The sequence below is a fragment of the Pezoporus wallicus genome, unplaced genomic scaffold, assembly GCF_028554395.1.
Source record: "Pezoporus wallicus isolate ANWC-B61680 ecotype Strahan unplaced genomic scaffold, APGP_CSIRO_Pwel_v1 contig_6787, whole genome shotgun sequence".
Taxonomy (NCBI): Eukaryota; Metazoa; Chordata; class Aves; order Psittaciformes; family Psittacidae; genus Pezoporus; species Pezoporus wallicus.
In genome coordinates, this window is record NW_026636951.1 from 2,076,379 (window position 1) to 2,102,864 (window position 26,486).

Consider the following 26,486-nt stretch of genomic DNA (forward strand, 5'->3'; position numbering starts at 1 on the left):
AAGGCTGAAGTTCAGCTACTGCTGGCAAGGTCAGGGGTAGTATGAAACTGCTTTCACATCTCTTTAAGGCCTGATGTAATAATAAAATTCCAGTTTGGAATTACTACTTAATACTTGAAATTATAAACTGGAATTGTTTCTCCTGCTGCTCAGCCATCACTGTCATTGAACAACTGCTTTCAGGGTGGGAAGTAAAATAGACTGCATTTTTTACTGCTTCACTTCATGTTTAATAGCATGTGTTTGAATTGACACTTAACAAAGGTGTGGTTCCAAAGCAGTTCAGACTGATGTAAACTTGGTTTGTCAGCTAGTCCTGCTCCCTCCCGTTGGCTCAATGCTCATGCTTATGTGGTGAGCTAGCCCTGGGAGCTGATCCAGCTGTGTAACTTCTTAGTAAGGTACTTGGAGAAGGCAAAACCAGAGTAGCCTGAACTTGATGACAGCGTGAAAACATTAGGAAGGGCAATTAGATGGTAGTTTAAATTACAGCTTATGAATGCTGCTTTGTCAGTACAGAATAAAAATAATGTGGAAGCTTACATCGAAAAAATGTTTAGGTCATATGATTTCACTGAAACTTGTTTACAGTTAGTGGAGAAGAACAGGCAACTGAAGAAAGGACCGTTTTCTTGCCCGTAACGTAAGTGTAGAAAATAAGCCTACCTGAAACCACCAACCTGATGCAGTGATTGGTAATTTTTCTCTCCAGTTCTTGCAGAAACTTTCATTATATTTCCATATCTGTAGAAACTTTCCCCCCCCCCCCCCCCCCCCCCCAATTATTATTTTTTACTTTATCCAAACCTATAGTGTTTCTTTATGGCTCCACTTACTTGTTTGCTGTTGCTGTTCCTAAACCTTCCTAAATATTTAAGTAATTTGAGTAACAGTCTACACAAGATCCTGTCTTGGAGAGCACTATTTTTTCTTTTTTTTTAATTATTTTGATTTTGATCAATGTTTTATAGAATTACTCAACTTGTATGAGAATGAAGGACTTGACTAGGGCTTCTCTAGTGATAACGTGTGACAAGCTAGCTTCTGTAACTAGCTTTTCTAGGTGATGTTGGGAATGGAAGACATTTAAGCTTATATTTTCTCAACCACCTCAATTTTTAATTTTTTTCTTACCCTCAAATGTAGACTGAAAACCAAAATTTTAGTTGGAAGCCATGAAGGAGAATGAAATGATACAAAATTATGGATACCCTAAAATGTGGGTTTTTAAGAGAATCTGAAATGAAACTGGTTGAGCCTGGAGTCTTTCATATTCTGGTGTGTCTTTTTTCTTGACGATTTCTACTTCTGATTTCTTTTTTTTTTAGCTTTAAGTTTCAGTGCAGCAAGTTTCTCAGGGTCAAATGTTACTTTTCTTAGCTTTCCATCAGACACATATTATTAATGTTTGTCACCTGTAGTATCCTGTTGTGATCTTTACAGTATTTTTAAGTTCTGTAAATGTACTTTTCTAATAGGAAGTCCTTCCTTAGTAATATGATAGAATATTGTTGCATTGCAACTGCTATGCTATAAAGTTGTTTCTCTTGAGTTTCAATGTATTAATTTGATGTGCTGATTTCAGTGCACCCTGAGTAGAAAGAGTAATGATTAATTATTGGTTGTTTTACGCATAAACATAGGGTAAAAAGAGTTAGTGATGTATTAGTAACAGCAAGCATATTTCTTATGTTCTTTACTATGCAAAACACTGTTCATCTGGTGTCCTCAGTGGGACTTTGAAGCCTTAAAGCCTTACATACCCAACTCTTCTATAGAAAGCTAATGGTGAAAAAGCTATGTACTGTCACTGTGCAGCAGCCAATTTCTTCAGGTTAAGCTGGTTGTCAAAGTATGCTCCAAAAGCTCTCTAAATACATCTACACTAAGAATTTGACAAGCTCATTGTGTAGACAAGAGCACTCTGCCTAATTAAAATGGATTTCCTGTGTTTGTCTAACACCAGGCATGAAGTAACCTCAGCATAACAGTGCTGGTGAAGTAACTAGTTCAGTGTGTCACTTTTCTTCTGAAGCCTGAAACTAGGGTCTCTTCCAACTCCAAAAACTGTTCTACGATGTCAGTTCCTGTAATTGACAATGACAAGATGGATAATACTACCCTTGATCATCGTTTAGTATGAACACTTCCAGTTTTTTCTCTTCCTTGAGCTTTTGTTCAAGAGCTGTCTGTGAGAAGAAAGTTTATTTCTGGAGAGGCAGCCTCTTAGAAAAATCACTTCCTTGCTAACTAGCAGTATTTAACCAGGAAGAGTCTGTTTTCCAGTTCTCTAACCATGGTAGCAGGCTCATCTGTGACATCAGTCCCACAAGGGTAGTAGAACCACAACCTCTGTCCGTGCATGAATTCAGGATTGGCAGTGTTGACAACAGATGTGCAACACTGACATCAGCAGGACATTGCAGTTAGCAGCAGAATGTTTTTGTGGTCATAACTGCCTGTCCATCCAAAGAAACGTTGTGGCTTTATGTTCCTGCAGACGCAGGTAACTTCAGGTGGAACATACATAGACTTCTATGATGATAACACTTCTGTATATCAGAATGCATAGTTTGCTATGTTGTGAGTTTTTGTTTGACAAAAAGGGTGTAAAAATACCCTAAAGTAATGAAATGACTTTTACTATGTCCTATATATTGCTAAATATATGTTGGACAGTATGTTTTGTAGAAGTTACTGGCTTTGTTATGTAGTAGTATATTTTTATAGACAATTCTTATATATTGAAATGTCAAGAATATTTTCGTAAGAGATTTGTATTCATCATTGCTAATAAAATGAACCTGAAGAATTAATCTCTGTTTTTCTATTGGTTATTAGAACACATTTGAATGAAGTGATTGTAAAAGGTTTATGAAAGAACTGTTAATCAAACAGTCCCTGTTAAATATGAACATATGTGTCAAATTCTGCTATTGTTAGCATGCTTCATCACTTCTTATGCCTTGCAACAAGCTAGAGGAGAAAAGAAGCTCCATTAGCTTCCATGCAGCTATTTCTTAACTGGAAACACTGTGGCACTGTCAGATCAGTAAAGATAAATTTTCCGATGTCCAAGTGACAATTTGTTTTTGTGTGTTTTTTGTTTGTTTGGTTGCTTTTTATTTTTGTACATCATGATTTTCATTTGAGTCATGTTCCTTCTATCACAAGGTGATACTTAATTCATCCTAGTGCTTCCCATTATCTGGTATTTCAGTAATTAAACAAACTTTTCACCAAAGAGGAAAAAGCAGAAAAAAAAATCTCATTTGCTAAACCACCACCATTGCTAAATATGAAAAAAATTATCCTTGTAACCATGTGTCGTGGTTTAAACCCAGCCACCCCCCCCCCTCCCCCCCCCCCCCGCTCCCAGATGGGGAGGAGAATTGAAAGAACAAGAGCAGTCCAGCAACCAGTGTACAACACAAATCACCGCCGCTGCCACCAACGATAAGAGAAAATAACAAGGGAAGAGAATACGATACCACAGGCCGAAAAACGAGTCTGACCCAGAAGACCCCGTGTCCTTCCAGGTAACTCCCAGTTACCCCCCACCCCGGGCATGACGTGCTGTGGTATGGAATATCTCTTTGGCTAGTTTGGGTCAGGTGTCCTGTCTTTGCTTCCTCCCGGCTTCCCCTCTTCCCTGGCAGAGCATGAGCCTCACAAAGTCCTAGGTCAGGGTAAACATCACTTAGCAACAACTGAAAACATCGGTATCACCAGCACTGTTCCCAGGCTGGAAGTCAAAACACTGCACCGCACCAGCTACCAAGAAGGAGAAAAATTGACTGCTATTGCTAAACCCAGGACATTATCCACCCCTTATTCCATACCATTCACGTCATGCTCAGATCCCACATTTTCAATATACCATCGCTCTTACATATATATACGTCCACATACACGCACAGACCGAGAGAAAGCGATAATTTTCTTAGTGCATGGACCAATCCCTATAATGCTGCCGAGTCCATTTGGTCCATGATGTCAGGTTCCACCTCTTGTAATATTCTTTCAGGGCAGGAAAGGCTGTGTGCAGTATTGGATCGTTGCCTGCTGATGCTGATCATTCCTTTATTGCAGAACTCGTCTGGTTCTATCAAAGTTCATTCTCTGTTGGGATGATGGTTGGAGGGAAGTCAGGGCTAGCTGCTGGTGACCTGAAGACATCTAGTTGATGGGCTATAAAAGTATTACACAGCAGGCAGCAGCATACAATTAAGTTCATTGGCTGTTTTTCCCCAAAATCAAACCCCCCTGAGGTATACATTGGACTTCCCCATCTTCTGCGGGAAGACTGCTACTGCTAAACCCAGGACACCATGCTTCCTCCTGCAGTGCTGTTTGGTTTTATAAGAGCAGAAGATAACAGAACAAGGGTGTTAGTTTGCTTGACAGCTCTGTGCAGGTAATACATTTTTTTTTCTGGCCGCAACTTGACTTAGCATTACAGAGGAAAAAAATATAAATGAGGGAGCACACAGCAGGGAGTTACTAGTTAGACTGTCCATCCAGCACCCTCTTCTCCAGCTTACGTGCTCAAAGGTTAACTCATTGTAGATGACTTGAAATCATCTGTTGCTCAGGCTCTAAAGTAAAGGGAAACCAAAGTACTTCCAAGAGAGCAGGAGAAGGCTAATTGTGAAAGAATTTTATGGAGAAAGTTTACAACTTTTTCTTAGCAGTTCTGTGGGATCTTTGGAAAAACTATAAATGTATAATGTTTAGAAATTTAAGCTTTAAGGCAGGGTGGAAAAAGAGCTTTTTGAATAGGCAACATTAAAATCATTATTTACAAATGGATAGTGACAAAACACATGAAAAGATGAGGGCTATTGATAAATACTAAGACTCTTGAAATAAAATTCTAGAATTATAGCTACCCACTCAATAAAACAAAAAAACAAACAAAAAAACCCAACCCAAACCAAAAAACCTCAAACAACAGCGACAAAACAAAAAACCTCCCACCAAAACCCCAAACAGAACTAAGAAAACCAGAAAGGGAAATGGAGTCAAAGGATTTCAAAGGATAAAGCATTCCCATTATTACTTGGAAAACAAACTTTTCTGAAGTTACAATGTGCTAATGAGCAGTGTGTTATCCTCTTACTGACTTGATAAAGTGGTCTGACAGTCCTGAACACAGGAAGCAGCACCTGTGATACAGTATGCGGATGAACCTTTCAAATGGGTTTCACTTAATTCTTTTGATTCTTCACTTCACTTAGTGTTGAACTTCTGTTTTCTGACATCCCCGAATGAAGCTCATATGTTACCCTATCAAGTAGCAGCAGAGTGTGAAAAGGATAATGGTGTGAACTACTTTGTCATCTGAGCTTATGTACTGAGTAAAGGGAAAATGAGGGATTTGAGTTCTTGCCCTGCTGGTATAAAGTGTTTCTGGGGTCTGAGTGGAAAAGGGCTGGAAAGAAATATTTTCTGGTCAGTATGAAGTTCTTTAATTTTCCCCCTGTATTGTGACTGCTCTGTCAGTAGGTGGGGCTATCTTTCTTAATTTATTCCTTAACGTGCAAGATTAAACCTTGTTAAAAATCCAAATCCGCAGTTTTGAACAGTACAAGTTTCAGTACAATGTGGTGTACACAATGTAAATATCTGAATTTAAATAGGAGGCCAAATGCTACCGAAGCACTTAAATGACTGTACAGAATGCTGCTCTGCAGACCCCAGGGTAATCTCTTAAACTCATTTCTCTGATGTTTTAAACTGCATCCTGCACCCCCTCTCACAGCAAAACACTCTAGCGGGTGTAGAAGAAGTTTGGCAACACTCTGAAATTCTGGGGAGGAATGGGAGAGTGGGCCTGCCACTTTCATGTGAACGTCAGTGAACTGGGAGGCATGTTGTAATGAAATTAGGCACCTCATCGGTAATGATGTTACTAGATGTGATACAGTCTGTATATCTAGCGTATGACCTTCTTAAAGAGAAAAGAGGGAGGGCTGTGGTGGTAAAAAATACGTTCTTGCTATTAAATACTTTGAGATAATTTGTGATGAGTTAGGATGAATTCGGGCTACTAGTTCTGATTTTGCATAGAAATGGAGTATATCTGCTGTCTGAGCAGTTGCTCAGCAGGTTGTAACTACTGCCCCATTTTTCTCCTGTTTTACTGGGGGATTTACAGAAGTATTTTCTGATCCACTCTGATTTATATTTTGGGGCTGGGGTGAGACCCTACATTGTTCTTGAGCAGGTTCTTGGTGCAGTTACTGAGGTAGGGAGACCCTATACATCTTCTAGCATCTCATCACCAGGGTTCTACTGCCAAATATTTCTAATGCCAGGGTTTCCCAGGAACTGTGTTGCTTGTTGATCACCACAACACAGGGGTATGGACAGGACCAGGTGAGAAGAAAGATCCTCTTCCCTCACACCAGCCAGTTAAGTGGGAAAGCCATGCAGGCTTTTTAGCATAGACATGCCATGCTTGAAGCCCCATAAGAGTTGGGATTGGTTGGTCCAACTTCAGGTCAATTTAGGTGAGGGAAATATTGGAAAGGGAGGAAGTGACACATTTAACTACTACAGTGAGCTAGGAAAAATACTTGTTAACTTGTTTTCCATTGGAAGGTTGGCTGGAGGATTTTTTCCTGGTGCTAGCTGGAGCTGGTAGGTGTTCTATTTAATAGGAAGTACTAGAGAGTTCTGGGGAAGCTAAGCAATACTAAAGAAGAGAAAAACCTTTTAAATATTACTTGGAAAGGCTATGTGGCAAATGCCTTTTATTTCATGTATGGTGCACTGTGAATCAGATATTAATATTTACTTTTTACTTTCCCATTTGTAATTCATTTCTTAAAACAAATATTCCTTTATATTTCTAGAAAAGCTGTTCAGTCACTATTGAGATTTGATCCGGAAGTGAAGGAAAAAGCTGTATGCTTGTAAAGTAATCCTGGTTATGGTAGGTTATATCATTTTACCAGTACTTCATGCCAACCAATGCCGTGTAGTAGATGTGTTCATTTTTTTCGTTAAACGTCATCTTTGTGTAATATGAATAAGGCCCTATGTTCTACTATTTGTAGTAACATACGTAGGCAGTCCATATGAAACCACTTAGCTGATGTTCCTTACTCTTGCCATATGGCAAAACATTTTCTTCATTATTAAAAACGGAGAGTGATGGAGAAATACTGCTATCTGAAACCTTCTATGGGAGGACTTCATATGGCAAGGTAGCATTTCAAGCATCTTGACCCAGCTTTAGAGAACAGCCTTCTGTATCTCATGTTCACTTGGAAGGGGAGGAGAGAGGAAAGGCAAACGAAAAGTGTGGGGGAAAATCTTTGTTCTCTCACTTGCAAAACATGAACCCTGCCTGCGTGATTGGGTACAGATTTAAGGAAGAGAAGGAACGGTTTGTTCTCTGCTGATTATTTAAGAATACCCTTGACAGTGTGCTTCTTGCTTTAGATTACAATGTGTATCCCAGGGTTAGCATGGAAGAAAATAGGAAAACTAGTGTTAAACCCTCAATTTTGTTTGTTTAGTGTGCCTTTGTTGAAACGTAGAAACCTTGATTTTGAGGTGATGGATGCTGCTTTGTTTTGGCTTGTAGCTCCCTAGATGCCAGAGTTTTGATCAACAAACTATTATACTGTTTTCAAGAGGAATATACTTGCCAGTTTGTTTCAGCTCTTCTAAATTTTCTAGAGGGCTCTTTGGTCTTTTCAAGATTTGATGTCCCCAGGTATTTTGTAGCATGTTTTTCTAATTTGCCTTTTGTCTCCTTTTATTGGATATTTAGAGCATCATTGCAGGATTGAAAACACTTATTTGCAGCCTTTACTGGTCCATTTTTATGAGAAAACAGGCTTCCTTTTTCAAATGCATGCTTATAAATATGTTCCAGGTAGGTACCTGATGAGAAATTTAATCAATTTTTTGATATTTGCATTTCATTTCTCCCATTGAAACATTTTTAGTGCATTAGGTACTTCTAGACAGAAGCATGAAGGATTAGTTCTCTTTGTCTTGAGGTTAATGGGTATTTTTTGGCCCCCTAATTTTTATACAGATCATACCATGCTTACATACAATTTGCTGTAAAGAACAGTACCTACCTTCAGTTCCTCAGTTGCGCTTATATTCTCATCTGTCAGATATGGAAGGGAGGTGGCTGCTATGCTTGTACCCTCAGGGGGACAGGAGTATTGGGTATGCAGTGGCGGCACACAGGAAAGGGAATACAGCACTACAGATTGGTCAGGACAATGAAAAGCTCTCCTAATCCTGCATATAATGAAGATTAATGTGACTTGGAGATCATCTGTCTTACACTCTCTGTCCCCTGGAATGCTCCCATCAATGGACTGTTCACTGGAAAGCCAATGACAATTACAACACACTGTTAACTTAGAAACTTGAAATCAGGAGGAGATAGCAACACCAGATTCAGAAATACTAGAAATGTATGTTTTGGAAAAATGCTCTTCCCTCATCAGCCCCTTTCCTGAACAATTTGGTTTATCACAACAGTTTTACTCTCATAATCTGGATAGCAACTTTTCTGCACATGATTTTAGGTCATTTGCTTAGAATATGGTGGTGGTTTTGTTTCGGCTTTTTTTTTTTTTATCTTTCAATTTTAGTTCTATAACTTTTGGGATAATTTCAGGTGTACTTTTATTGCTATGTCACTCTGAGTAATTTTAGTTCATGATTTTCAGTATTAGATGCCTCATAACCACATGTATTTATTTTCTTAGCCTTAACATATGATTCCAAGTTGTAATTAGTGCCTCAGTGTTAGAGTGTACCAACATGTCTATAAATATGGATATTTTGATGAAAGGAAATTGGAAGATGGTGCTTTTATAAACCTGAAAGCTGCCGAGCAGATGTGGAAGGAATTACTGCAAAGAATCTCAACTGGCATATAAAACAGAAGCTGAACTTTATTTTGTTTTTATTATAAAAGAAAGAACATATTAGTAAGGTTTTGTTATATTCAAGGTTAGACAAAATTGAGTTGCTGGGGATTAGCTGTGGAACTATGTGTACTGATGTGACAATTAATGGAATGAGGCAATTTTTTTTTTTTCTTTGAATATTTTGTACTAGAACTCTAGACATTGATTGTAAAATACGTAGTTTCAGAAATTACAGTAAATTTAATGATGTTACTTTTGGGGGGAGAAGGCTGTAACAGATATTGCAAAGTTCATGTCCTTTTTTTAATTTCACGAGCAAAGAGCAGAATAGTGACTACCTTTTTTGCAGTCTGATTGGCTTCTTTCATGGAAAGTCCTGGTCATATACTCATTTCTGAATAACTGTTCAGATTAACCACAGGTATTCCCATACTCTCACATTTTCAACACCTGATCAGCCAGTCTGACCTTGTGGAAAACAGTAGCTTATTATTTACTTACCTTTTACAGATTTCAGTAAAGCACTGACATACCTACCCCTTGAAACACAGGAACTATAATAGTGCTAAAAGATTTTCCTCACTTCATTTTCTTTTTCAATTGATTTGTTAGTGTAATGCTACATTAGAATTGCATTGAATTACTATCCAGTATGAAATACTATCATAAGCTTTCAGAATAATTTGGGCAGATGATAATGGACTTACTTTCTTTTCATAAACCTACTGTTTAAAACAGTATGCTTATTAGTTTTTCATTCTATTATTAGCACTTCTAAAAAGAAAAGAGGCTGTGGCAGAGCCACATGCATTTTTATGTCCCTAAGTATCAAAGAAATTATGTTGAATTTATGTATTAATCAAATGCTGCTGGTAGTGTAACTGTATGTTGCTATGACAAACAGTATGTACACAAGCACAGTGACGGCAAAAGCAAATATGTTAATAGGCTGTAAATTCCTGTAAACAGGAATTTAACCTAAAAAGTGGCTTGCTTTCAAATGTGAATTTACAGCATGTAGTCTTCTATTATTGCTGGAAAAGATGGATCCTTCAACTTTTTAACTGACAGATGCTTATTCTTGAGCTTTTTATCTTTTTTATAGTATCAAATGTCAAAACAGTGAGCAAAGCCAGACCTTTTGTTCCATGTCCAGAACTCATGTGTCCTAGGAAATGCAAATCAAAGCTGACCAAAAAAAAAGTAATTGGTTGCACATTGGAATATATGAATAGTCCAACTGTATGTTTTCTTTACAAAATTGATTCAGTTTTATTTTTGCCAGATTCAATAAACTAACAGTTTAAAGACATGTTGGAATCTACTTAAATTCAATAGCTTTAAATGAGAAAAACACCACTGAAGAATTAAATTTGAAAAAGACATATGAGAGGCCAGGCTCTTTTACACACTGTGTTTTATAACCAAAATCACCTTGGTTTCCTGAATTGACTGAATTATGCTTTCTATTTGGAAGCCAACCATCAGCAGTAGAAATGAGGGACTCCAAAATGCAAGAGTGATAAGGATGAAATTGCCTCTGTGTATGTGACACGGGACTAGGCTTCAAGCCTAAGTTAACTCCTCATAAGACATAGCTCATAAATTGCCCAGTGGAAACTGGAGATTAATCAAGCCCTATGAATGGCACTCTCTCCTTTAAATTCAATCACCTACTACTCACCTTTCTTTGCCCTGTGTAAACACTGTTTTATTAACAGTCATACAATTCTCTGTGTATTACATCTTTTTCTAAGATACTAGTTCCTCAAAACAATTATTGAAGTTTCCATACTAATTTTATAATGCCTTTATTCCTTAGCACATCCATTTCCCAAAAGTAAATCCTTCAGTCTCCTTTAGGAGTCCTTCAGGCATATACCTAGAGAAGCAGCAGTAAAGAAAATGACTGTGGTCATTAAACTTTGTGTATATGGTCAATAAATAGTACATAAAATGGCAGTATACTTGGCTGTAGTAAGAGTACATGTTTTGTATCGCACAAAAGACAAATTCTACAAAAAACAAGTAACAGAATTAAGTCCTAAAAGAAGAGCAGCCTATTGGAAAAAGGCAACAAAATTCTTGGCAACTTTATGCAATTCCCTCCCCATATCCTCCACATTTTTAGTAATCAAATCTCTTGATGTGTATGGGTATTATATACCTGTGCCAAACTTCACTGGAAAACACTACAAGATTTTGAGTTAAACTTTTTACATAGAGGGTACTTTGAATCATCCATCGTGAATTGAAGTATCTTAACATTAAGAAGAGAAAAAACACTAATGCACTTTGTAGCTACATGCTTTTTAATATTATTGCCCTCTGTGTTGGCACCCAAATTTTTTGGCTATTAGAAGAAAAATAAATGTTTGAAATGTCTTATGGCTTTAACCGTTCTGGTTGGTTACCTAAACAAATTCCTGTGTTGGTTCTAGAATTTGATCAAATGTGTACTGTGGCAGATTGCCAGTAAAGGAACTGAATGTTAAATTGACCCTGTAAGACTGGTTGTTATTTAGACATGGGCATTAGGGACAATACAGGTTTTATCATTTATTACATTAATAACTCGTTGTCCTGGCTGCTTGTTTAATGGCATGACAGATTATGGGCAAGTCAGGTAATTTTTTGGTTTGCGGGTGAAGTGAATCCCTGATTACAATAATAATTTGGTATTCACAGAATCATAGAATAGTTAGGGTTGAAAAGTACCTTAAGATCCACCCCCCATGCCATGGGCAGGGATGTCTCAATCTAGACTCTGTCCAGCCTGGCCTTGAACACTGACAGGGATGGAGCATTCACCAGTTCTTTAGGCAACCTGTTTCAGTGCCTCACCACCCTCCCAGTAAAGAACTTCCTTATATCCAATCTAAACTTCCCCTGTTTAAGTTTTAACCCGTTACCCCTTGTCCTATCACTACAGTCCCTAATGAAGAGTCCATTTCCAGCACCCTTGTAGGCCCCCTTCAGATACTGGAAGGCTGCTATAAGGTCTCCACGCAGCCTTCTCTTCTCCAGGCTGAACAGCCCCAGCTGCCTTGCCTGCCTTCATACAGGAGGTGCTCCAGCCCTGGGCCTCCTCTGGATTTGTTCCAACAGCTCCATGTCCTTCTTATGTTGAGGATACTAGAACTGTACACAGTAATCCAAGTGAGGTCTCAGCAGAGTAGAGGTGTATTCAAACTGAAGGCAATAGAAAAACTGCCTTTTGGTGAAGCTTCCTTGAAAATGTTGATCAGGAGAAGCAAGCCTAGAACTAAAATACTGTTCAACAGGATTGATCAGGTGAACATGAACAGTTAATGTCTTCATACAAAGATAGATACATCTAATGAGCTTAGATAAATCAGACTTTATTGTTTAGATGCTGAGGACAACACTCTATCCTGGTTGGACCATGTGATTTAATTCAAGAAACAACACATTTTATCATTATAAATGTATTGAAGACTTCACTGTGTATTTGAGGAACTTTAAATCTCAGACTATATGGGGAAAGTAATAAAGCAGGCTTCTCAATACATTTTCATTATGGCTGTATGATTTGATCTGGAATGTCAGTGCTTATCGCTTGCCACTTTAATATCACTAATATATATGTACCATTCATGACCCCCATTTTTCATAAATTCATCCATTAATAGATACATATTTTTCATCTTCTGGGTGTTTTAGGGACAACTAACAGACAATTATGGTATAATATTCAATTTTATTAAATTTATTATCTTTATTCAATTATTAGTACTAATACTTTGACTCTTATTGTCCCTGAACTGTAATAATAACTAAGCAAGAATTATTCCTCCTGTGTTTTGAAGACCTGTATTCTAATATGTCTCTAACTTTTAAAAAACTGCCATCAAATTGGCTGAATGGTCACACTCAAATTCTTGTGGTCAATAGCTTGATGTCTAAGTGGAGATCAGTGATGAGTAGTGTTCCTTAGGGGTCAGTATTTGGACCAGTGCTGGTCAACATCTTTGTCAGCGACATGGACAGTGGGATCAAGTGCACCCTCAGCAACTTGGCTGATGACACCAAGCTGTGTTGTGTGATTGACATGCTGGAGGGAAGGGATGCCATCCAGAGGGATCTTGGCACTCTTGATAGCTGGGTCTGTGCAAACCTCATGAAGTTCAACAAGGTCAGATGCAAGGCCTTGCACTTGGGTTGGAGCAATCCCAAGCACAAACACAGACTGGGGGAGACTGAATTGAGAGCAGTCCTGAGGAGAAGGGGTGTTGGTCAATGAGAAGCAAAACGTGACCTGGCAATGTGTGCTTGCAGCCCAGAAAGCCAGTGTATGCTGGACTGCATTAAAAAGGAGCGTGACCAGCAGGTTGAAGGAGGTGGTTCTGCCCCTCTGCTGTAATGAGGACCCCCCTGCAGTACTGTGTTCAGCTCTGGGGACCACCTGTTGGAGCAAGTCCAGAGGAGGCCCCGAAGATGAGGCTGGAGCACCTCTTCTATGGAGACAGGCTGAGAGAGGTGAGGTTGTTCAGCCTGGAGAAGAGAACGCTCCAGAGAGACATTATAGCAGCCTCCAGGAAATCTGGAGAGGGACTTTTTACAAGGGAAGATGTTCTTTACTATAAGGGTGGTGAGACAGTGGAGCAGATTGACCAGAGAAGTTGTGGCAGTGTTCAGGACCAGGTTGACAGGACTTGGAGCAACCTGGTCTAGTGGAAGGTGTCCCTGCCTGTGGCCAGCGGTTGGAACTGGATGAGCTTTGAGGTCTCTTCCAACCCAAACCATTCTATGATTCTATGAAATGGAATACACTTGAGGCATTAAAGGCTTCCTTTAATTTGATCTGTGTGAGGAGTTACTCCACTGAAATACAAAATTTGACAGACTAAAACTTGTATAGCTAAAAAACTGATAAAGCAATGAATCCATATTTATAATTAATTACCCTTATCAGAAATGTTTTACCTTATATTTGAAAGTAATGTATAGAGGGTTTTGAGTTTACTCAAAAAAAACCCCCAAAACAAAACCAAAAACCAGCCAAACCTTTTAACATTTATTTTGTCTAGTTTAAATTTTTTCTTCCTAATTGAAATATCAGAAAGTCTTTGGGCATGTTCCTAAGGCTTTCAGAATTGCCTCCATGACTGCAGTGTTTATAATATTTTGCATTATGTGAAGCATGAAGTAACATTAAATCAGTAAAATAATTACAAAGTCCCTGGAACATTCATAGAATAACGGGCTTGATAAGAAACCTCCAGTCCAGAGTTGATAATTTACAAACAATTTCTGAAATTCAAGTAGTTTTCTGTATGTTCATTATTTTGAATGAGTATAGAAATTGTACAGAAATTTGTATAGAAATGTTGATTAGCTAACAATAATAATCACAGTAGTCTAAAAATCAGGCTTTTACTAAATTAATAGTTGTCATAACTAAAACTTTCTTTCAGTAGAACTCTTCTCATAAGGAAGAATAACCTTATGATTGAAATAGATTTGTGCTTTATAGAGTGAGATGAGCTGCCCTGACAGAGCTGTTGCTACCCTCCATCCATGGGCTGTACTTTCGTAGAATGCTAATTGGTGTAATGGAAGGGAGGAATTGCAGATAATTGTGTTCCTTCACAGGAAAAATTGCCATCCATTGGTAAATAAATAAAACTTTTGCTGTACTGAAACCAGAGTGCATTTAAGAAAACACTCTCAGTCCTTATTTTCATGTGTTTCTAATTTTCTTCCAGAATTTCTGTTTTCACGTACACAAGCATGCGTGCTTTTCTTTAGTCCTAGCTGAAGGGTGAATTTTGGAGCAAAGCCCAAGGAAAAACCTTTTGGCAATTTTTTTAAATTAAAAGCATATTTTCAGTGTTTTATGTAATTTGTTAAATAAATTGTTTGAAAATACTGTTACAGAATACATTATTAAAAACAAAATATTCCTTCATACATTACACTGCAGAGTTTAAGCGAGTGATGTATAGTTCAGCCTGAGTGCAGAAAAAAGGCCAGGTATTCCTCCTGATGTTGGGAAAATTGCCCAAATAAACTCACATTGCTTTAGTTTCCCCATCTGTATAATGTGAATAATACCATCTTGCAGGAATGTGTGGAATTTAATATTTATGCATCACTTTGAAGTTCATTTCAAAGTCAATTTTGTAACCCAAACTCAAAAATACACTCTCAGTAGATGACAGTTCATCAGAGCTGAAAGACACATCAGTATTTTCTGAAAGTCCTATTTTTTTTCTATGCCTGAAAATACTATATGTAGGATCCTAGAAAATAGAATTCTGGTGAGTTACTTCTGTTGTGTGCACAGCCAGGAAGAAAGGTCCAAAACTGATGAATCTCCCTGTAACAGAGGCAAACAGATTACCCAGGTAGGTATTCTAACAGGCAGATTTCCAATGTGTCAGCAAGGAGATGAGGTTCTTTGCAAGTAAATATGCTTGCAGCACCTCAGAGGATCATGCACTTTCATTGGAATGGAAAGAAGATAGCTTGTCTCCACCATGTGTAATTGGGATGCAATTTCTTCTTTCTCACAATCTGTGTATAGCTTTTGACCTGTTTGTAAAGAAGGAAATCACATATAAAATATTAAGCAGCAACTTCCTTTGTTATATATACATAGGCACATCATTCCATCATATTTAAATTTCCCTCAGTCTGAAATGCTTTTTTGGGAATGCAATTTCTGAACTATCTATTTCATGAATACATTTTAGAAAGAGTGCAGATGTGTAAGCAGTCCTGCAGCTTTGTAATCCTGGTCATGTCTTCTTTCCTACGGTATTCAGAGAAGTGAATGTCATCCCAGGGGAAATGGGCATCTCACTATTTTGTAGCAAGCTCCTGTCACCATTTTCTCTGACTTTAACATTGTTATAATTTTTTTGGCATATTCCATTATGGTAGAGTTAAAAAATCTTACATTAATAAGTAATCTTCCTATGTGCTGGTGAGACATGGAAATCGTCAATTTATGAGTGAGGAACTGGATCTCAAGAAGAGATTGTTAACAAATTGCTTGAACATGCTATTGATTCCTGGCATGCTAAGTTAGCCCATTGGCACTGCCCTGAACCTAGACAGATGCCTTAGTGTTTTGTTGAGTCAAGGATGGGATTACTTCAAATTTTCCATTCTGTAAAATGTGGTGGTTTTTTTTTTTCAGTATGGGATACCTTTTATTGTTGGGGTTTTCCAAGCTGAAAAAAAGCACGAACACATTGTGAAGGAAAGTTTATATATATTTTTCCACTGGAATAATGTGATAATAACTTTCCTGCACTCTTTAAAACAACTGGAAAAGCAGAGAGAAACTGGAAAAAGCTTCCATGGAAAGGTTCCTGTGAGATAATTCATTGCCACTATTGTAGTGCTGAAAAACCTGTTGCATGATTTGTCATGAAATGGTTACAATGTCTCTGACACAAAAAAAATCTAAAGTACACTGAAATATTATTAATTGAATATATTTTGGGTCAATATTCAATACATGAATATATGGATGTACTGAAAAATACAGAGATGAAACAGAAGATGAATTGAAAATGAAAAGATTGGCTACTCAAATTTTACTTTTTTGCAACATATCATATTATGGGCATTTGGGGGGGGTACCACATGCAGTGAATGAAATTCAGGCCATGCTGGAGGCAAAGGGAATATTACATTTTCTGTAGGACCTGGACTTTATCCAATATGTACTGTGTTTCAGTATAGAATGATCACTATTATGAGTTAAGTAATTGATCTGGTTCAGACTGGCCATGTCTCACATCTCCTAAGCAGTGAATTATTTTGATGTTACACTGCCAAAATATCAATGTTATACTGCTAAAATATCAAAGTGCTTTACTACAGTGAATGTATTTTCTCTCACTATTCTAACAATCAGAACCTGTAAGCCACTGAATGAGTCAAAGTAAGTAATAAATAGAAAGTCAGGAAATACTAAGTAAGTGAATATAGTACATATAACACTACATCTGACCTAATTTCTTAACCCCCCCCCCCAGTACAAAAAAAGACATAACTGCTGATAGATTTTCTCCTAATTGCTATCTCCAGGGCATCAATATCATTGTACTTGTATTACCCCCACAAGACAATTATTGCAATGATGTGAGTGCAGACTGTTTGCTGAGGTAACAGCGTAGAATATACAGTAATAAATCTGTCTTTCAAGTGTTCGGATTTATTCTTCCCTTAGAAAACATTACAGTGAGTTCCTTACATTGGAAGAGAATAAAGTGAATGATCTGTAAGTTTTACAGCCCTGTACCAGGGTGCAGTCTCCGCATACCTTAGTTATGAGAATCGGTGCCCTTCACATAAAACCGTCCTAAATAAACTCGTGTTATCTATGGCCAACTTTCGCATGTTTAAAGACGAGAGTGTTTCCTTTAAACTGAAAGTTTACGAGACTTTTTCTTCTTGTACTGCGCACGGAAAAGATCGCATGCAAAGATGCACAGCCGGGTTCACCGAAACCGCATGTTCCCGTAGCTTCCAAGGGAGCAGGGCAACATTTCCTCCCTCGTCTTCCACAGGATCCCCTCTCTTTCCCGGAGGTAGGGGTTGGCAGCGGGGTACAGGGCAGAGGTCGTGAGCCGCGCTCTTCAATCGCATCGTTGTGTGCACGGCAGCAACCCGTGAGCGGCAATGGTGCTGCGGAGGGAGGCGGCACCTCCTGCACTGCACTACACTGCTGCCGCTGCGAGGGGAGCCGGCACCTCCTGCACTGCACTGCACTGCTGCCGCTGCGGGGGGAGCCGGCACCTCCTGCACTGCACTGCACTGCACTGCACTGCTGCCGCTGCGAGGGGAGCCGGCACCTCCTGCACTGCACCGCGGGGGGCGCGGAGCGGCGCGGGGGCCGTGCCGACATTCCGATGCGGTGAGGCAGCCTCGACCGGGCCCCGTTCCGCGGGCGCGCACGGCGATGGTGCTGGACCGGGTCCCGCGGCTGGGGGGGCGGTGCCGTTCCTCAGCGGCGTGGAGGCGCGGGGCCGGGGAGCCGGGGAGGGGCGGCCCGTCTGCGGGAGGTAGGAGGAAGATCTTCCTCGGGGAGCTCCAGCGGGCGGGCGGGGGACCCGTGGTGGGACAGACCCGGGGTGCGCTGTCTTCAGGGGTGCTCCCTGCGGGCGCCGTCTGATCCCTTATGAGCAGTCACACACGCACGGAGGGGGGAAGCAGTCGGGTTTGTGGCCGAGGGGCAGGGCTGCTGGCGGGGTTACCGCCAAACATGTAGGAGCGTGGAGTGGTTCAAACACCTCCCGGCGCGAGCGGAGCAGCTCGGGGCTGCCACCTCCGACCACGCAGTGTCCGCGGCTCGGGAGGGTCTGAGGAGGAGCTGCAGCGGCAGAGCAAGCTGCAGAGCCCGCGGCCCCTCGCCGCGGTGCCGGGGCTGGCTCTGGGCAGGACGGCGGGGCTGCTGCCCTCGGCGGGCTCACCGCATCCCGCCTGACTCGTGCGCGCGGGATGTTCTGAGGGAGAATTCCCTTTCTCAACGCCCAGGAGGGGCGGTCCCAGGGGACCCCCTCCGCGGCCCCGAGGCTGAGTCAGCCGGCGGCGCTGTCCCGCGGCACCTCCCTACTCCGGCCAGGCCCGGCTGGGCGGTGCGTGACAGCCCGCAGCCCCCGCCCCCGGACAGCCAGGGTAGGCGCCTTGCCCCCTCCGCTGGCCCGGGCAGCGGCGGCCGTGGGGCGCTGGCGAGGCGGGGTCAGCCCCGTCCAGCTAGACCGCTCCTCCGCGAGGCCCCGCCGCTGCTGGAGTCACCCGCCGGCCCGAGGAGAAGGAGCAGGAGGAAGATGCCGGGGGGACACTGAAAGGTGCGTCCCTTGCTCACCCCGCCCGCGCTCGCGGGGTCCTTCCCTGGCTCGCGATCGAGGCAGGCGCTTCCCTCAGGGGCCCCGGGGGTCTCAGCGCTGCGGCTGTGCCCGGGGCGGGCGGGGGCTGCACTTTCGGCCATATTCTGCGGCCCCGGGCTGCCGGTGGCAGGACCCTGGTGGCCCCCGCTGCCCGCTGCCCGCACCCTCTCTCTCTTCGGCGTCAGGGCTCCCCCTCTTCCTCAGGGAAGGTTCAAGAAGATCCCAAATGTAAAAGCAAGTTGGGGTGGGCTCCCTTATACCACATGCTATAAATTGTTATAAATTCATCCCTCACTTTCGCTGTTCTCTTTTCTTGTACCCGTTGTGATTGTACGAACAGTTGCTTGGTTTGTGGTTTGGTTTTTGTTTTTGTTTTTTTTTTTTTGTTGTGAGAGAAACCTCTGGTTGTGACTGGCCGGGGTGATGTCTCTTTTCCCCAGCTTGGTGTAGGTCTTGGGGAGCCTCTCTCATGGTCTCCAAGCACTCTTTGTGGGTGCTGCAGGCCCTGGCGCCTGGGCACGAGGGGTGAATGCATTCCTTCCAGCTCCAGACTTCTTTTTGGTGAAGTACGGTTGAGTTACGAAGTCTCCAATTCTGCAAACACTTAGAGAAGTAGTTTCACTGAAGTGTTTATAGGATCAGGACCAAAGTGGCTGGGTATGATGCTTATCAGTTCTACTGCACACTCTTGGGATGCCACCAGCACAGGTGATATGGAGAAGAGCCTACACAGGTGGCTCTGAGCTAGGCTTCTGACAAAGGAAGTGTAGGAGCTGGGTAGAGTAATAGAGAAATGCATAAAGGGTCAGCTGTACTTCAAGGAAGTGTTTTGTGTTTCATGATAAGGCTCTTGGATGAGGAGCAGAATTGGGTTTGCTGTTGTATTTACATGACAAAAGTTTGTTAAGTATTTCAATCCTGTATGTTTTATACATTTGAATGTTTGAAAGGGGATCAGAGAACCTGCCAATTACGCAGAAGCCGTTTAGTATTTACTGCAAAGCAGCGACAGTTATGTAGGTTAAGAAGTCATGAGTTTCCAACTTCAGATAATAGTCTTTGATCTGTGGTTTCTCATCCTGTGAAAAGTCAGTGGCAAACAAAATCAAAAACACCTAAACAAATCTGGGAGCAATGAAACAAATGAGGTGAAACCAGAAACAGACACAACATTTTGTGGTTTAGGAAGTGCTTCAGAGAGAAATGCCCAAGTCATAAAAGAGCATGTCCAGTCTGTGCATAAATTTGCAAAGGATTATTAAAATCTTTCTTCCTTAGTCATCTCAATAGAATTCATTCATGTTCTGCCGTATTGAGGTATTTATCTAGGATACTGTAATGAGTTCATTCCTATTTTCACACACAGTAGGAAGTTTGTAATTAATAGTTTGTGACTGCAGACCAGGCAGTGCAGTTCCTGCCCCCTCAGTTCACATAGATTTAATGGGATGCATCTTATCCATTTAGTGTGATGTTTAAGCCGGACTTCCAACAGTTTAGTAAGGAAAGAAAAAAAACAATAAGGAAAGAAAAAAAGTAAACCTTGTTCAAGAAACATGAACACTCTCCTGCAGAATAAAAAAAATCTGAAACAGTATTTGCTGGAAACCATAGAACAAGTTCATGAAAGGGTTGATAAGGTAATTTCATGTTTGGGAGATTTACAAGATGACGGAAAGAAATTCTCTAGGTTATCCAAGAGAATGTTTTAAAGGACCCTGAGCACTGTTTGTAAATACCCATAGAAGAGAGTATTTCTTGTATCAAAGGGCTGTTTTATTTAAGTGAAATGTGAATGTTAAGATCTAGTGACTAAAACCTGCACCACAATCCAGTATAGCACCAAGGCGCATACCGAAGAGTGACTGTTGTAGCTGTTCAGGAAGGATTGTGGTAGATTTATAATGGCTGGAAACATTTAGCTCAAGTTAGCAGCTCTTCTTCTTTGCAGCTGTAATTTAGCAGTAGTTCTTGGAACTGAAACAAAAATTAGTTAAAGAAAGACTTGAGTTATAAAGGAGGCAAAAAACAATCCATTATTTCATTAGAAGTACATAATTGCATAGGGATTTTTCATTAAATATTAAAACTAAGGGGGTTTTAGCCGTCAGCATACCCTATCTGCATACTTACAGAAGGGTTTTTTAAGATTTTCTTTTGAAAGACTGGGGACTGCACTTTGGAACAGGGTTGTCATTTTTTTTTTTTCTTTTTGTACATCACCTACCCCAAAATGGATATTGGCTTGTGACTGAGCTCTAAATTTTATAAATGACAATGATAGTGTTATTAGCAATAATTCACTTTTTTTTTGTTTGTTTGTTTTATATACTTTCCGAAAGTATTAGTAACATTGGAACAAATCACACAGCTCCAGAGTGGACTGACTTACTCTCACATCTGTGCACAATGCAGTCATTGATGGTTTCGTTTGAGTAATGGCTGTCACTTGATTATGCAGACAGCAGGTTAGCAGCTGGCTGGCTGTACCTTTAGTATGCAGTCTGATTAATTTGTAAATAATACTTTTCATCGTGGCTCTGTTTTAAGCTGTTAGCATGCTAATGTGAAATCCATGTTTTTCCTTAGATTAGTTCTGTCTGTTCTTGAGCCTTCTTCATCTCATTTAGAAGAGGGTTGTTGCACGTGTACTTGAGGGCCTACATGACTGAGTACATATTATGTGCAAGCAGTCCAGCTTACTCTGCATACTGCTTTATTTGTCTTGGCAAACCTAAATGTATATCTGCTTGTGGGTGGGGTTTCCACAGTCATGGTGCTGCCAGATATTGGTCATATTTCACTCTATGATTTTTTTTTTTGAGCAAAATGTCCATCTACTGAAATCAGACTTGTGTTTAAGAGCTGAGGATAAAGTGGCAACAGTTTTTCTTTGCATTTCTTTATTGGGAGCTCTCTGTTCTTTTGCTTCTTTTTTTGAGGCACAGAATTTTGATCTTACTTGAAACAATGCAGTTAATTTGTAAATATGTCACTGTGGGATCAAAGTCTTGTCCTTGGTGGTTTCACATATTCTGTCATGCTGACATCTCTGTGCAAGACTTAATTAAATGTCACTGATTTTAAATTAGGCCATCCACAATGCTCTTTTCTTAACTGCCCAGTCATTCGTAAATTATCCAACATTTCAAACAAAAGCTAGATATGCCATCAGTTGCTGGAAACTGGTAAACTACAAGAGCTAGAAGGAATGAGCCCCTCTTTCCATCTTCTCCCAGAGCATGCTGCATTTCTCCAATTTATTGAGTGTCAGTGGTGGTGCCACAGGTAATACCAGTTCTTTCAGTGAATGATTTAAAGTAGCAGGGACACGCATCTTGAGAAATATGTGACATGCCCCTGGAAGCTGCCTTGTGCATTCTTTACATCCAAAACTTGTATGTACTCCAGCATAACTTTCCAGTATGGAGACAGTGCAGGCTTGAGTCTTGTACAGGGATGTGTATTCTGTAAAATATACTTTTTTTTTACTCAAATATTTTACTGAAAGTATTTTACTCAAAGTAGCCCGAGGCATATCATAATAGTTTAAAGAGCCTGTCACCCCTGAGATACTTTTAGTCTACATTGTTATCAGTATGTAATGTTGAATACCTTGTTTCAACATTTTCAATGGAGCCACTTCCTTAAAAAAAAACCCAAAGCTGTGTTTTTCAATTGTTGTAACATTTCATAAGTAATTAAAAATTAAATACATGGGTATTTTCAGTATTCTTTATGTTACTGTTTTGAATGTTTTACATGAGACGAAAAAGTTGACACGTTGAGTGCAAAGTCAAAGCTGTCATTTGAAAACATTTATTTTGGGGGTAACGGGTTTATTCTATTAGTATGCACAACTGCTGCATAACTTGCATCTAATAATAGTGTGTTTTCTTAAACAGATGACTCTCCAGTTGCATTGACCTTGCCTTGTGTAGTAGGACCTTGCTGTCTGCTGTTTCAGACAATGCTGTGGTGTGAGATCTCTCCTCCCACAGTTTTTTTTCTGTCTGTGCTACAGCATACAGGAAGAATGCTGCTGCAGTGGTCTCTGGTATTTGAGGTTTTTGTTACACTGAATCTTTTGAACATTTTCATAATGCATTCCTTTACTCCAAGCACAAAACTCTTGCTTGGATTAGGTTAATTTCTTCTGTGGCAGTGCCAATACCTTTCAGCAGTATTTGGGGAAACCCAACTAAGTTTTCCTTTGGAATTCAGCAAGATAAAAAGGGGTCATGAGCAGAGTAGCTATTACTTTGTGCACTACCAGCAGTTCACATTAAAAAACAACCCGTGGATTTCCTCTTGAGGAGCTTTCTTGCTAAGAATAAATCTTTTTTTAATTCCTTTAGGGTTGCTATGATTGTTTTGGGTTACAACTGTGTACCAAATTGCAAGGGAAAAAGAAAACCCAGTGTTTTAATATGGAGGCTGAATTGCCTTCTGAAGACAGTACTTTGCTTCTGTTCTAATTTTAGTTAGTTTCATACTCTGACATTTTTCAAAGATGTACCTTCAACCAGTTAGTTGTTATTCAGTTCAGAGAAGCATGTCAAATCGCATTTATAACCATATTGTTACATTGGTGGGCAGAGATTTGTAAGAATTGGATAGTATTTTTCTAACTTTTACTAGAAAAAGTCACTTTTAGTAATTTAAAAAAAATATTGGATGTTCTGTTATCATATGCACTGTTTCCACCAAAAGTTGTAGGAGAATAACCTAACTTGCAGGTATTTCTTGTGAAAGCTTCAAGTTTCTGCTTACTCTGTGTGTACCTGTGTGAGTTCAGCAGGCTTATGGGAAGTGGTGAAAGTAGAGGAATATCTATATGGGTAAGAATATCTATATGAATAGATGAATATCCAAGGCTGCAACCCCCTGGATTTCAGACTGCAGGGCTGGCTGACAAACAGGCTGCCTTCCTGTTTGGTTCTGTAATTCACATTTAGCTCCATTGTGGGCTGCTTTTCTATAACATCTGGAGTGGCAAAGGTGTCAAAGAATACCAGGCAGATAATGCTTCTTGAAGTCTTTTTTTATTGTGGTACTTCTGCATTATTGTGGCGGTACTGCAGTTTTTAGATGAAAATGTGGCTCCTTTATAAGCCCTTCAAATTTTTCAGTGTAGCTGTTACTTCTGTGAACACTGTTGTTTGCCTTTTTCCCCCAAAGAACAAAGTGGGCATACAAAAAGGGGAGAATGTGTATAATTACCTTTGCTTTGTTGTGATGGCACCTTTTTTGTTTGCCTTTTCTTTATAGTGTATTTGTGTGAGAAACAACAAAATAGAAACAATAAAATCAAGCAGTTGGACAGCTGCTTATATTGGAAATATTTTACTCTCAGTAACCAAAATGATGCTGTTGTTATTGATTTTAATATACATCTGCTCATATTCTGTGCTTTTAATTCAGCAAAGTATAAGCAAGGACTTCCACGTCGGTGGTGTTGTTCACTCAGTAGACATAGAAATGTAATATGAAGGAAGTAATAAAAACACATGGTTTCCTATGTGTCATTAACTAAAACCTAAATGACACTCTCATTTAGAGACATTCCCAATATCATTAGCCTGAGTAATTTAAATATGTAGGTCCAATTATAAGGCTTTATTCTTTATTTTATTTTTGTAGGACAGATTTAGAAAGTAGCTGTCACTATTTCATCATCTGTCGCTGTATGACAATTCCAATAAGTTATAACAAATTATAATGAAAATATAACCAAATTAAATACACTGTTCCTTTGAATAGTCTTGATATACCTGCCAATATGTAATAAGTACACTAAATTGTCCAATTCTGTGTGTTTGATTTTGTTTTGCTTGTTTTCAAAATGATCTTTTCTTCTTAAAAGATAAGGCTGCTTGGAGGGCAGTATTGGAGGGTGATAATTACTGCTCAGTACTCCCTGCCCACCAGTAATTCATCCAGTTCCAAATTTTGCTCTTGCTCTGGATGTTTTCCTGTTTCTCCTTCTCTGTAGTGCCGAGTATCATGTGCTGTTACCCAGAGTTAGGCTGTAGGAGAGAGTGGTTGACACTTGAGGAGTATACCATTTAGTTCTTCTATGTTTTTGGTGCTTTTGGTTTGACATAGCCATGGTATGGTATTAGCATATTGCCAGTTGTCACCTGATACTGTGGTATGTGGGGCTACAGATTGCTTTCCACAAGAGAAAATGATTGCATACATTCAGTTCCCTGCAGTGTGAGTTTATGTGCATGGAAGCAAGGATTATCTCTATTTTCAGGCTGAGTTTCTATCAGAGGTACTTGTCTCAGTGAGATTACTCTTGTGCTGCTGCAGACTGGACACCTGCAGAAGATATGTATCAGCTGAAAGGGTCAAAAAAAGCTTAACTGTGTTTACACATAACAAAGTCTACTCATATTGCTTAACACCACTGTTCCCTTTCTTCCCACAAGACCTGTTGGTGAACTGGTACGTAACAAGACTGCTTAGTTTTGCCTTCTTCTCAGTGTTACATGAAGTCTGCAGTGTTTCTGGAAAAGGAGAGTTACTGCAATTTGCTGAGAAGGGAAAAGAGCAGAGCTTTTTCTTTCCTTAGCATTAAAACTGGTCTGTCTGTACTCCTGGGTTGTATCTAAAAGCAGTTCTTTGCCTTCTGTATCTTTGAAAATATGGGCTCCTCTAAGTCTGCCATGTCACAGAAACCTATATACCCTTCTTATGTTTTGGATATATATTTTATGTAATATGCCTCTGTTATGGATGCAACTATGGAGTAGTTAACCTAAAGATGTTATCATGCAACTAATTAAGCAAAGATTTTAAATGCCAGCTGCGTGTATACTGTTACATTGTGTTTGAAAGGTTGAGAAGTTTCCAACTTTGGAAAAATCATGACGTTGACTTTGTACAATTCTTCCCCTCTAAGGAACAGTAAACCTTGGATCTGGATAGATTATTCTTGCTTAGCCCAAATCCATGTAACACTGGATGCTGTTGATTTTATTGTATTACTTATTCCATGCTGGCAGAAATATGATGTGTCTAAAAATACAGGTTTTGCTATCCAGTTGCCTTTTGGGCCTCTATTAAAACAAATTTCAGAGACTGCATTACTAGGTTCTACTACATGGTCGAACTAGCTTGTAGTATGAAACAGAAATGTTTGTTTGTTTTGTTTAGATGTGTGAATTTGAAGGAGAAATTGTTCTGGTACTTAACTAGAAAACAGTTGTAGATGTAGGTTTTGAACTTGTTTGGGAATATGGTTGAAATCCAAAGTGCTCTATTCAGTCTTTTCCATTCTCATCCAGCTTTCCTGAAATGGGAGTTAAGTATGTACGTAGTATGTATTTACATATACTGGTATCAAAATGTTGTGGTCATTAAACATTGAGTTTTAGTGGGCAATTTTGCTATAAAGACTATAATGTTAACTGTTTATTCTTGTTTGTGTTAAGCATATATCATCAACTACCAATCTAGTTGCGTAGATTAAATTTGTTTGGTTATGGAAACATTTTTGATTTGCTATAAGGAAAGAATATTCTTTTAAAATATTAGTTTAGGGCCATGAGTAAGCAGGTTTATGAGTCTCTTAAATTATTAAATTTTAGTAGTCAGATGAAATTTTTTCTTGTTCCAACAAATTCTGAGTTATGACACATATTTTATTTTTAACTGAATTTCTGTGTCCTTCAGTTATGAACATTTTTTTGAAGAA

The 26,486-nt window shown here is 39.7% G+C and overlaps 1 protein-coding gene across 1 annotated transcript in view; it reads left to right on the forward strand.

Annotated features, from left to right (window-relative positions):
* The first annotated feature begins 18,684 nt into the window (after nucleotides 1–18,684).
* Nucleotides 18,685–26,486, forward strand: part of PLCE1 (phospholipase C epsilon 1) — a 149,676-nt gene continuing 141,874 nt past the window's right edge. Inside the window, exon 1 of the mRNA XM_057402333.1 lies at nucleotides 18,685–18,742. The gene's annotated coding sequence lies outside the window, so the exon portion shown is untranslated. The remainder of the gene's footprint in view (nucleotides 18,743–26,486) is intronic.